The sequence below is a fragment of the Papio anubis genome, chromosome 20 (genome assembly GCF_008728515.1).
Source record: "Papio anubis isolate 15944 chromosome 20, Panubis1.0, whole genome shotgun sequence".
NCBI classification, from domain to species: domain Eukaryota; kingdom Metazoa; phylum Chordata; class Mammalia; order Primates; family Cercopithecidae; genus Papio; species Papio anubis.
This window is the reverse complement of record NC_044995.1, coordinates 12032488-12043891: the sequence shown is the minus strand read 5'-3', so window position 1 is coordinate 12043891 and position 11404 is coordinate 12032488.

Genomic DNA, 11404 nt, shown 5'->3' with positions numbered 1-11404 from the left:
GTATGATTAATAGGAAGTGGAGGAGCTCGTAGCAAAAGACAAGTGTGCCTGTGGTAAAGGTGCATCTACGCATCTAGTAACTGGCTGTGTCTTTATTTTCGCAACACAATCTTCTTGTACAAGGTGTGACAGTGTAGGCGTAGCCTGGCTTAGAGGGAACAACTCCATTCTGCATGTGACTGTCAGAGCGTGGAGCCAGGCAAGCAACCTGGGGGCTTCCATGGGATGGTTCGATGTGAGTGCAGGAGGACACACAGGAGGTAGAGAATCAGAAGGAGCCTGGGTAGCAGAAACCTTAACTTGGAAATGACATCCCCCATCATAGGCTATACCCTCTGCCACAGTTACCCCATTTTCAGAGGCAGAGTCCTTTGCCCTCGTGCCCTACTTGGAGCTCAACCCTCAGATGTCCTGGCTCTCTGCAACTTTCCTGGTGACCAAGCAATAGGTCCTAATATCCAACAGTCTGACATCAACTTTCTGTCTCTGACTTGACAGGCATTGGTGCCTTTCAAGGTCATGGCTCTGACCTTCACCTGGTGGAAATGTGGATATTTGGGCCTGGCCCAGAGGATGTTGCACCAAGATAGGAGGCTGGAGAACTGTGGACTCTTGGTCTTGCTGGGTAAAGCTTTATTTGTGTCCCATTTGGGTGACCCTAGTCCTCTGATTCCATCCTGTTCCACACACCTGCCTGGTGAGAAAGGCATCTCAAGCTCTTCTGCCTCTACCCACAGGTCCTGCTGTATTCTCTGTTTTGGTCTCACATTCTTTTGCCTGGTCTCCCTGTGTCAGCACTGGGGATCACTGGGGTAGAAACGGCCCTTTAAACACAAATCCTCACCCTAGTGCCCAGCACACTCTGCCCTTTGAGGTCCTTATTCCAGAATTCAGGCAAGAAAACTTTACTGATCCAGCCTGGTTGGGTCAGGTATCCCCAGAGATCAGTTAACAGGACTGTGAGGGTGGACTGTTCTCAAAGAAGGGGCTGAGTTAGACAGACCACCAAGGTAGCATGTCCATCATTATCCCCCAGATATCTTATTATATAATACTGCCTTTTTTTCTTCTTTTTTTTCTTTTTTTTGGAGTCTCACTCTGTCGCCCCAGGCTGGAGTGCAGTGGCATGATCTTGGCTCACCACAACCTCCACCTCCCAGGTTCAAACGATTCTCCTGCCTCAGTCTCCTGAGTAGCTAGGATTATGGGCGTGCACCACCACGCCCAGCTAATTGTTGTATTTTTAGTAGATACGGGGTTTCGCCATGTTGACCAGGCTTGTCTTGAACTCCTGACCTCAGGTGATCCACCTGCCTCGGCCTCCCAAAGTGCTGGGATTACAGGTGTGAGCCACCACGCCCAGTTGCTTATTTTTTTAAAGAGCTCCTTGTGTCAGCATGAATTGTCCTCACTTCCTGAGGCCTGTTACACTCGTCCAGTGGTAAGGGAGATGGTTTTAGAGAGCACAGAGGTATGACGTCAGGTGGCATTGTTGTAGGGCAGTTGAGCCGCCAAATTGGGGCTTAGTCCAAGAAGGTTCTTAGCTTCACTCAGGAAAGAATTCAAGAGCAAGCTAGTGGTAGATGAAAACAAGTTTGTTGAGGCAGCAGGGTTACAGCTCTGTGGCTGCTCCTACAGAGCAGGGCAACCCCACAGGCATTGTGTCCAGAGTATCAGCTCAGGGGGCAGCTCTGCAGTCATATTTACACCCACTTTTAACTACATGCAAAGTAAAGGGTGGGTTATTCGGAAATTTCTAGAAAAGGGATGGTAATTTCCAGGTGTTGTCAAGGTAATGGTAAACTGCCATGGCACTGGTGGGTGTGTATTACGTAGAGATGCTCTCAGTGCCTGTTCCTTGTTTCAGCCAGTCTTCAGTCTTGTATGGAGTCCTGCCTCCTATCTCACTCCCCCATCAGAGATTAGATACTCCTCTTTAATCTTAAGGGGGCTGAGGAAGGGCAGAGATCCATCTTCTGTGACTGCTTGCTGCTGATTTTATGGGCATAGGCCCTGCCTAGCACTAAAGGAGTAAAGATCCCTGGATACCACATCTAAGGTGCCCAAAGGCAGGACACTTTCATTCTCTGGGACAGTAGATAAAGATGGGTTGGAAAACTTGTGCCAGCATTGTCTTCACCTGGAACTAGAACAGGATACACCAACCCCTCTGCTGTGGATACTGGTCCATGGTCTGTTAGGAACTGGGCTGCACAGTAGGAGGTGAGTGGTCAGTGAGCGAGCATTACTGCCTGTGTTACCTCTTGTCAGATCAGTGGCAGCATTAGATTCTCATAGGGGTGCTAACCCTAACATAAACTGTGCATGTGAGGGACTGGGGTTGCACACTCCTTATGAGAATCTAGTGCCTGATGATCTGAGGTGGAAGAGTTTCATCCTGAGACCACCCCCCAGCCCCAGCCCCACATACCCCATCTGTGGAAAAATTGCCTTCCACGAAACTGGTCCCTGATGCCAAAAAGGTTAGAGACTGTTGATCCAGAAGACACAAACTTTACTGAGAGGTTAAACAAGCAAGGGTCAAAGAAAATATGTAACAGGGTCACTTGCTCATAGGTCTTTTGAATGTTAACCTATCCAGAGTTGCTAATATATGTGCAGCAGGTTTTATTAATAACTGCACAGACTTTTTACCTTGTTCTGCTAGTAGATAATACAATGCCAGTCTGTTATCGAGAACTGCATTTGCCAGAGTCTAGAGATTCTTGAATTTCTGGTAGTGCCTGACCTGTGTTGGTGGCTAAAGATTCTAGAGTTTGAGTCAAGTTCTTTAGGGTTGATTTGTGGTAGGCAAAGCCACCCTAAGGTGCTGCTAGTCCTGTGGCTGCCCTGATTCCCACCAGAACCAATCCTATTGCTTGTTAACTTCTGGTGTTCCTGGGCCTTATTGGGTTATAGACTGTGACCCTTGGAGGGGCAAGGGTGGCCAACATACATTTATCTTTGTTCCAAGTTTTAGATATATAAGGGAAAGCTACTCCTGAAAGAACAGATGGCTCCCTGGGGAGCCAGGAGTAGTTACAGCATGTGACTTCTCATTCATGGCCACAAACAAAAATGAGTCCAGTTGGAGCATAAATAGAAGCCCTACAGGGTGTGATGTCTATCCTTTGCTGCCAAGTTTGGTCTATAGAGATATTCTCCCCCTGTTCCAATGGGGGTGGTCAAACAAACCTTGTTTTCCAGAAGCAAACCCTCCTAGATTAGGCAGTCGTTTTTTTCCCTGTATGTTCTAGTCTGAGAGAAGACACCAAATATGGTCTCCTTGCCATTTACCTTGCTTTTGCCTTGGAAACTTGGTAACTATAGTTAGATCAGAGCATTACAGGGAAACATCTGCTTTTGTGTCATTAACACAGTAGTGGGTGCAAAAGAATCATTAATGCACTGGAGATATACTCAACTTTTCAAGTCCAGGTATAATGGCAAGTGTGGAAGGGGACGTTCAGGTGGAATCCATTAAGTGGAGGAGAGTTCCACTGAATAAGTAGGGGTTTAGGTACTTTGGGATTGCTATGGTTAGTTAGAAGTACTGGGTAGATGGCCGTGAGATCTTCCAGACAGGCCAGAAGATGGAACTCTGGATCCTGGGGATGTTGATGACAAGTCCAGCAACCATGAAGATGATTCCCTGACACTATAATTTTTGAAATGTTTACTATAGAGGTTTGATCTAATTAGAACAATTTGAGGATTTCTGTCTAAACTTTCACCTAGTGAGAGCTTTATGTCCCTAATGATAGATATTCATGGCACTGTATAGGGGGATATTTCACCCTGAGTGAATGCTCTTCTCCCTCTCCATTTGGGTTGTGTTTTTCCTCCATGTAAAAACTCAGGACTGCTCAATGAATCTAGACAGTTCCATTATGAGACAAGTTAATTTTCTTCTTCTGGAAGGCATTCCATGGGGACAACCTATTAATCCCCAAACCTCTCTTTCTAACTTCTTCCTGGAAAGAATTTGGAGTCAGAGTTCTTATTTAACATTACAGATCTTACAGCATCACCAAGTGAAATAGGATTTTTTCTCCATAAGGAGCCCTGTCTGTCTTCTGTGCAAAACCTTTAGTTCCCCAATTCCTCTCCCTCCTATGTGCCTCTGTTAGGGACTAAGCTCCATGTCCCATCTGTTAACAGCAAAGCTGTACTTTTAACAGTTGGGAGAACACCCATTCAATCCTTATGTTCTTTTGAGTCACCTGTTTTGCATTGAACTACATTGGTATTTAAATAAAAAGGAGATTTCATATTTGGAAGTCAATCGGTCCCATTCTCTGGGATTTCAATGTTTTACTAGGGCTATAGCAAGAGAAGCCAGAGACAGTATTAAAACACTCCCTCCATTAAAGGGTCTCACCCAAATACAGTATCTCCCAGATCGTTAGGGTACCCTGGGAGCCTTATGGGCCATGTGGGACTAGGAAACCAGCAGGGTGGAGAGGTAGGTTCTCATACAGGTAAGTGTGACTATTACACCCGATGAGCTCTTCCAGATCCACGGGTGAAGGTCATGCTTGCATCCATTGGTGGTGCCTATGATGGTGGCTAGGACCCAGAATATGGGAAGAAAGAGAAGTGGGATGCACTTTCGATCTTTCTCTCCAACCTGGGTCACTCCAAAAAGAGGAAAAAGACCAAGGGACACCTTTTCTCGTAATCTTTTTAAAACAGGTAACAAACCATCTTCAGTCTGCACTCCTCTTGAGTGCATCCTGAGACACCGAGACTCTTTTAACCCTGAGACTAAAGTAAAATGGCTTATATTCTTCTGTACAAGGACAGAGTCATCTTACCAGCTCCAGGATCGATAGGCCTGGACTGCTGAGGGAGGTGTTAATTTCAATAATATCCAACAACTAGATCTTTTCTGTACATGGGAGGGCAAAAACTCTGAGGTCTGCTATCTGCAAGCCTTCTTTGCCCTGTGAAACAGCCCACCTCTTTGTAAGCACTACAAAATTGACTCTGCCCTCTTAACAGTCATATCAGACAAGCCCACAGTGGACAACACCCCGAAGTCGGAAGACGCCCTGGGGGAACCTTCAAATGCAACTTTTGGATGCTTTACCTCCCCAGCCTTATCTGGGGCCTCCAATAGCCAAGTCATCAGCTCCTCCAGCTGTGCCACACAAGAAACCCCAACTTCACTGTTGACTGTCATTGGGAAATGCCCAATGGATGTGGTGCTACTAGAATTCAATTTCCCATATCATTGCAGGACCTTAGACAAATAAAGGGGGTCTTAGGCAAGTTTTCTGATGACCCTGATAGATACATAGAGGCTTTGTAAAATCTAACCCAAATGTTTGATCTTGCATGGGGAGATGTTATGTTACTCCTAAGCCAAACTCTAACTGCTGCTGAGCAACAGGCAGCCCTAAGGCAGCAGAGAGATTCAGAGACAAACAGCATGTATCCTATAGCCAGTCAAAAAAGAAACCCAGTCAAAAAGGGAAAGAGGGTAAAAAAGAGACAGGATTCCCATTCCCAATAGGAAGAGAAGCAGTTCCCCCTTGAAAACCCTAAGTGGAGACTAGACATCCCATAGATGAGTGGAAAACACTTTCTGATGTGCATTTTAAAAGGTTAGCAAAAAAACAAAACAAAACTTCTTAATTACTCTAAACAATCCATGTTAAATCAAAACCAGATGAAAATCCCTCAGCCATTATGGAAAGGCTGAGAGAGGCCTTCGTGAAACACACCTCCCTGTCTCCCAATTCAATAAAGAGCACATTTATTACTCAGGCACCCCCTGATATCAGAAGGAAGTTGCTGAAACAGGCCCTGTCCAAATGTTGTTCTAATTTTTCTCACCCTCACGTTTAAACTTTGAAGCATGTAAATAACACCCTCCTCTGTGCTCCAACCAAGGAAGTAACAGGAAGGCACTGAGGCTCTCCTCAATTTCTTAGCAGAAATGGAATATAGGACCTCAAAATCTAAAGCTCAGCTCTGTCAGACTTCAGTAAAGTACCTAGGTCTAGTCTTATCAGAAGGGATGAGAGCACCAGGTAAGGAAAGGATTAAGTCAATTTCCTTTAACAGTTAAGGGGATTCTTAGGCATTACTGAATTTTGCAGACTGGATACCTGGATATGGTGAAATGCCTCGCTCTTTGTACCACCTCATAAAAGAAACTCAAGCAGCTAACACTCACTCCCTAACTTGGAAACTTAAAACTCAAAAGCCTTTAACCAGCTAAAACATGTTGGGAGCAAGCCCCCCCAAATCCGGCCATAAACTGGCCACAAAACTGGCCATAAACAAAATCTCTGCAGCACTGTGACACATTCATAATGGCCCTAACACCCAAGCTTGAAGGTTGTGGGTTTACAGGAATGAGGGCAAGGAACACCTGGCCCACCCAGGGTGGAAAACTGCTTAAAGGCATTCTTAAGCCACAAATAATAGCATGAGCGATTTATGCCTTAACGGCATGTTCCTGCTGCAGTTAACTAGCCCAACCTATTCCTTTAATTCAGCCCATTCCTTTGTTTCCCATAAGGGATACTTTTAGTTAATTTAATATCTATAGAAACAATGCTAATGATTGGTTTGCTGTTAATAAATATGTGCGTAAATCTCTGTTTGGGGCTCTCAGCTCTGAAGGCTGTGAGACCCCTGATTTCCCACTTCACACCTCTATATTTATGTGTGTGTGCCTTTAATTCCTCTAGCGCCGCTGGGTTAGGGTCTCCCTGACTGAGCTGGTCTCAGCAAAAACTAGCATTACTTAAAACACCAGCCCTCAGTCTTCTCAGAGGGAAGGCATTTAATGTTTATGTATCAGAAAAAAAGGAAACGGCCCAGGGAATTTTAACTAAAGCTTGACGTCCCACTCAAAAGCCAGTGGGTTACCTAAGCAAGGAACTTGATTTGGTGGTTAAAGGATGGCCAGCCTGCCTCCAAGAAGTTGCAGTGGTGGCTTTGCTTGTGCCAGAGGCCACCAAGTTAATCATGGGAAATAACTGGTTTTTTTGTTTGTTTTTTGTTTTTTGGTTTTTTTGAGATGGAGTCTCGCTCTGTCACCAGGCTGGAGTGCAGTGGCATGATCTCAGCTCACTGCAACTTGTGCCTCCTGGATTCAAGTGATTCTTCTACCTCAGCCTCCTGAGTAGCTGGGACTATAGGCATGCACCACCATGCCCAGCTAATTTTCGTGTTTTTAGTAGAGATGGGGTTTCACCATGTTGGCCAGAATAGTCTTGATCTCTTGACCTTGTGATCCACCTGCCTCAGCCTCCCAAAGTGCTGGGATTACAGGTGTAAGCCACCAAGCACAGCCAGAAAATAACTGTTTAGACCCCACATAATACAGCAGGACTGCTATCCTCTAAGGTAACTCTCTGGCTAACAGACAATCGCCTCCTCAAATATCAGGCTTTGTTGTTAAAGGGATTTACAGTCCAGTAAAAACCTGTCGTTGCCTGAACCCAGCCACGTTCTCCAAAAGTAAACTGGAGAAGCTGAACATGATTGTCAACAGAGAGTGATGCACACCAGTAAAAAAAAAATGATAAGGATCACTGTTTATATTATCTGTAAAGTTTTAATTAATGAAGAAGAATTTTCTGAAAGAGCACTCAGCTTAATTAAAAGTGGATACCCAAGTTATAGATGTACTTGAAACGCCTTTATGTTTTTCTCTTCTTAGATCTTGTTTTTTCTGGAAAAGTTTTGTATCTCAGTCAACTGAATTACTTTTCTCCACTCTGTCTTGCCAATCTTCATGCATGCATGAAAGGCTCAAGGATGACTTCTGATGGCCTTGGACTACTTGAGAAAACAGACAAGGTGCCACAGATTCAGTTTGGGGGAAATCTCTGTTTTCCTCATGGAACCCCAATAATTAGAGATGGATAAATCTCTCTCAAAATCTGTTTTTGCCTTCAAGCTATGCCTGTTTATCAGGCCCCAGAAACTATATGCTTTCATAGCCTTACTCTTAAAGGGCTCCACCCTGATCTTCTGGATCTTCTTCTGTCTGTCTGTGTAGTCATATATGTGTTGTGTGATGTCTATAAAAAAGAGCTCTAATTGATTGGTTTATAAGCACTTAGATCAATTTTTTATTGTTGTTGTTGAGACAGGGTCTTACTCTGTCACCAGGCTGGAGTCCAGTAGTGTGATCTTGGCTCACTGCAACCTCTGCCTCCCAGGTTTAAGTGATTGCCCTGCCTCAGCCTCCCAAGTAGCTGGGATTATAGGCACACACCATCATGCCTGGCTAATTTTTTGCATTTTAGTAGAGACGGGAGTTCATCATATTGGCCAAGATGGTCTCAATCTCCTGACCTCGTGATCCACCCGCCTCAGCCTCCCAAAGTGCTGGGATTACAGGTGTAAGCCACCGCACCTGGCTGATCAAATATTTTTTGAAAGAATAGTAAAAACTGTAACTCCTCTTAGTTCATGTGACTTTAATCTTTAAAACTAAAACAGTCTGGCCGGGCGCGGTGGCTCAAGCCTGTAATCCCAGCACTTTGGGAGGCCGAGGCGGGTGGATCACAAGGTCAGGAGATCGAGACCATCCTGGCTAACATGGTGAAACCCCGTCTCTACTAAAAATACAAAAAACTAGCCGGGCGCGGTGGCGAGCGCCTGTAGTCCCAGCTACTCGGAGGCTGAGGCGGGAGAATGGCGTGAACCCGGGAGGTGGAGCTTGCAGTGAGCTGAGATTGCACCACTGCACTCCAGCCTGGGTGACAGAGCGAGACTCCGTCTCAAAAAAAAAAAAAAAAAAAAAAACTAAAACAGTCTTAGGGATTATTGGTAAAACACAAATGTATTCAGGATGTAAATATGTGGTCTAAATTATGCAAGTCAGATACTAGGTTTGCTAAATGTTTTAAGATTGTACTGCTCCTTTGGCCTTTAAGAACTGTTCAACTTGCCTGCTTCACAATGGGTAAAGTCTGGGAACATATGGAAGTAACCACGCACCTAACTTATTCTGGAAGGAGTTAAACTTTATCTGCACCTAGCACATAATTAAAACAACTTACCAGGTTTTACATTAAAGTTAAAAATTGCTAAGAGGTAGGGCCAGGTGTGGTGGCTCACGCCTGTAATCCTAGCACTTTGGGGAGCTGAGGCAGATGGATCACGGGATCAGGAGATTGAGACCATCCTGGCTAATGTGGTGAAACCCCATCTTTACTGAAAATACAAAAAATTAGCCTGGTGTGGTGGCACGTGCCTGTAGTCCCAGCTACTTGGGAGGCTGAGGCAGGATAATCGCTTGAATCTGGGAAGTGGAGGTTGCAGTGAACTGAGATTGTGCTACTGCACTCCAGCCTGGGTGACAGAGGAAGACTCTGTCTTAAAAAAAAAATTGCTAAGAGTTACCATTATGACCTGTAATTGAGACTACTGAAATAGATTTACATGCAAGATGTGTAAAAACAGCAAAATGTGTTTTTTATAAAAAATTATAAGAAGGCGGCCGGGCGCGGTGGCTCAAGCCTGTAATCCCAGCACTTTGGGAGGTCGAGATGGGTGGATCACGAGGTCAGAAGATCGAGACCATCCTGGCGAACACGGTGAAACCCCGTCTCTACTAAAAAATACAAAAAACTAGCCGGGCGAGATGGCGGGCGCCTGTAGTCCCAGTTACTTGGGAGGCTGAGGCAGGAGAATGGCGTAAACCCGGGAGGCGGAGCTTGCAGTGAGCTGAGATCCGGCCACTGCACTCCAGCCCGGGCGACAGAGCGAGACTCCGTCTCACAAAAAAAAAAGAAAAAAAAAAAAAATTATAAGAAGGCATGGCAATGTACATTTTGCCTAGGGATAAAGAATTTCTTAAAGTAGATAAAATACAGCTGAAGGTTTAAGCAAATTGGGGCAAAATTGCAAGAATTAATCTTGCAAAGGAAACTCTGTGTGAACATATTGACAAAATTCAAAAGGGCATTATATGATTTTCTGTAAATTGAGCATTGATATAAAAGCACAAGAAGTAATTCTTAATGCACGAATCTACTCTACCAAAATTTGTAAACGGTTATAAAAGGTTTGTGAAAATCTCACCTCATTGTCAAATTGGTTAAGATTGGATAGAATTGCCTATAAGGTTTCATTAAAAATTGTGGTTGACATTAATAGTACACCAATGTAAGGGTGAAATTTGGCTTTCTCTCTCTTGAACACAATTTTCATGTAATAGTAACAGCTAATGAAAGGTTTTTGCTTTTTCAAATTTTTGAGTCATCATTTTGGCAAAATAAATAACATAGTAATCTGGAATTCTATTACATAACATCAAATATTTTAAGCCTGTTAACATATTTAACAGACTTCCACAAATCAATTGTCTTTCCTGACACCTAGCTTTTGGATGCTACAGAGGGCCCCCGGGGGCATCCAGAAAAGAGGTAAGCAGGATTATTTGACATGTTTAGTTACATGGGATTGCCAAAATGATGTCTAATCTTCTTCAGGTTATATTTCAGCAAATACTGTTAATATGTGTTCCAAAATTGCACAGGATTTTGAAAATTCTAATGTCAAAGTATATGCTATCAACCACAATTAAGGTTGTTATGTTAAGTTATTGTAAACCACAGAGATAACCAAATTTTTTGGTCAATCATGTTTTTGACTAACCACTCTGGACATTTTGTAATTTACAGACAATTGTTATCTTGTTTTAATCCTCTTCAAAATATGGTTCATAATCAGATGTAGGACTTTAACACGTATTCTTAAATGCAGGTTTCTGATAACTGAAAAACATACAGGACTCATGAAAAGCTAAAATGTTTATAAATATCAAGCAGAACAACAGTTAACAGAATAGGCTGAACTAATAGAAAAACTGAAATAATATTTTTGACTTTCTCTTGGAACATTGCTGATCCTTGTTTTGTTTTTCAGAGTCAAGAAAACCTCTTTTGAGCTAGCTACAGCCTTTAACAATAGAGTAAGGTTTACTTATGTGAACAAAATTTGGAACATGTTTGTTTCTCTCTGCCTTATTTGTTCTTTAAGGACCACTGCAACATGGTCTTGGGAATTATACTTCAAGAAGCCTATAAGATTAAAGGATGTTTATACTCACAGTGATATAGGAATAGCACTGGGTGCTTGCAGGATGATGGAAAAATTCAAACAACAAATAAAACAAGAACTAGGCAAATAAACCACAGGATAACAGAAAACCCAAAATAAGAGAGAGAATGGCCAAAATCCCAGTGGGGATGACACGTCCATGACTCTTCTGGGCAAAATCAAGTAAGAGAGAAAGGGGGCAGTAACCAGATGCATCCGTGAATTTCTCTCCTTTTCCAGAATACGTAATAATTATTCCACTCTCTAATTAAAGAAACGCTCACAAAATAGGAATGCTGTGTGGTCACAGGAGAAGGAGGAAAACATC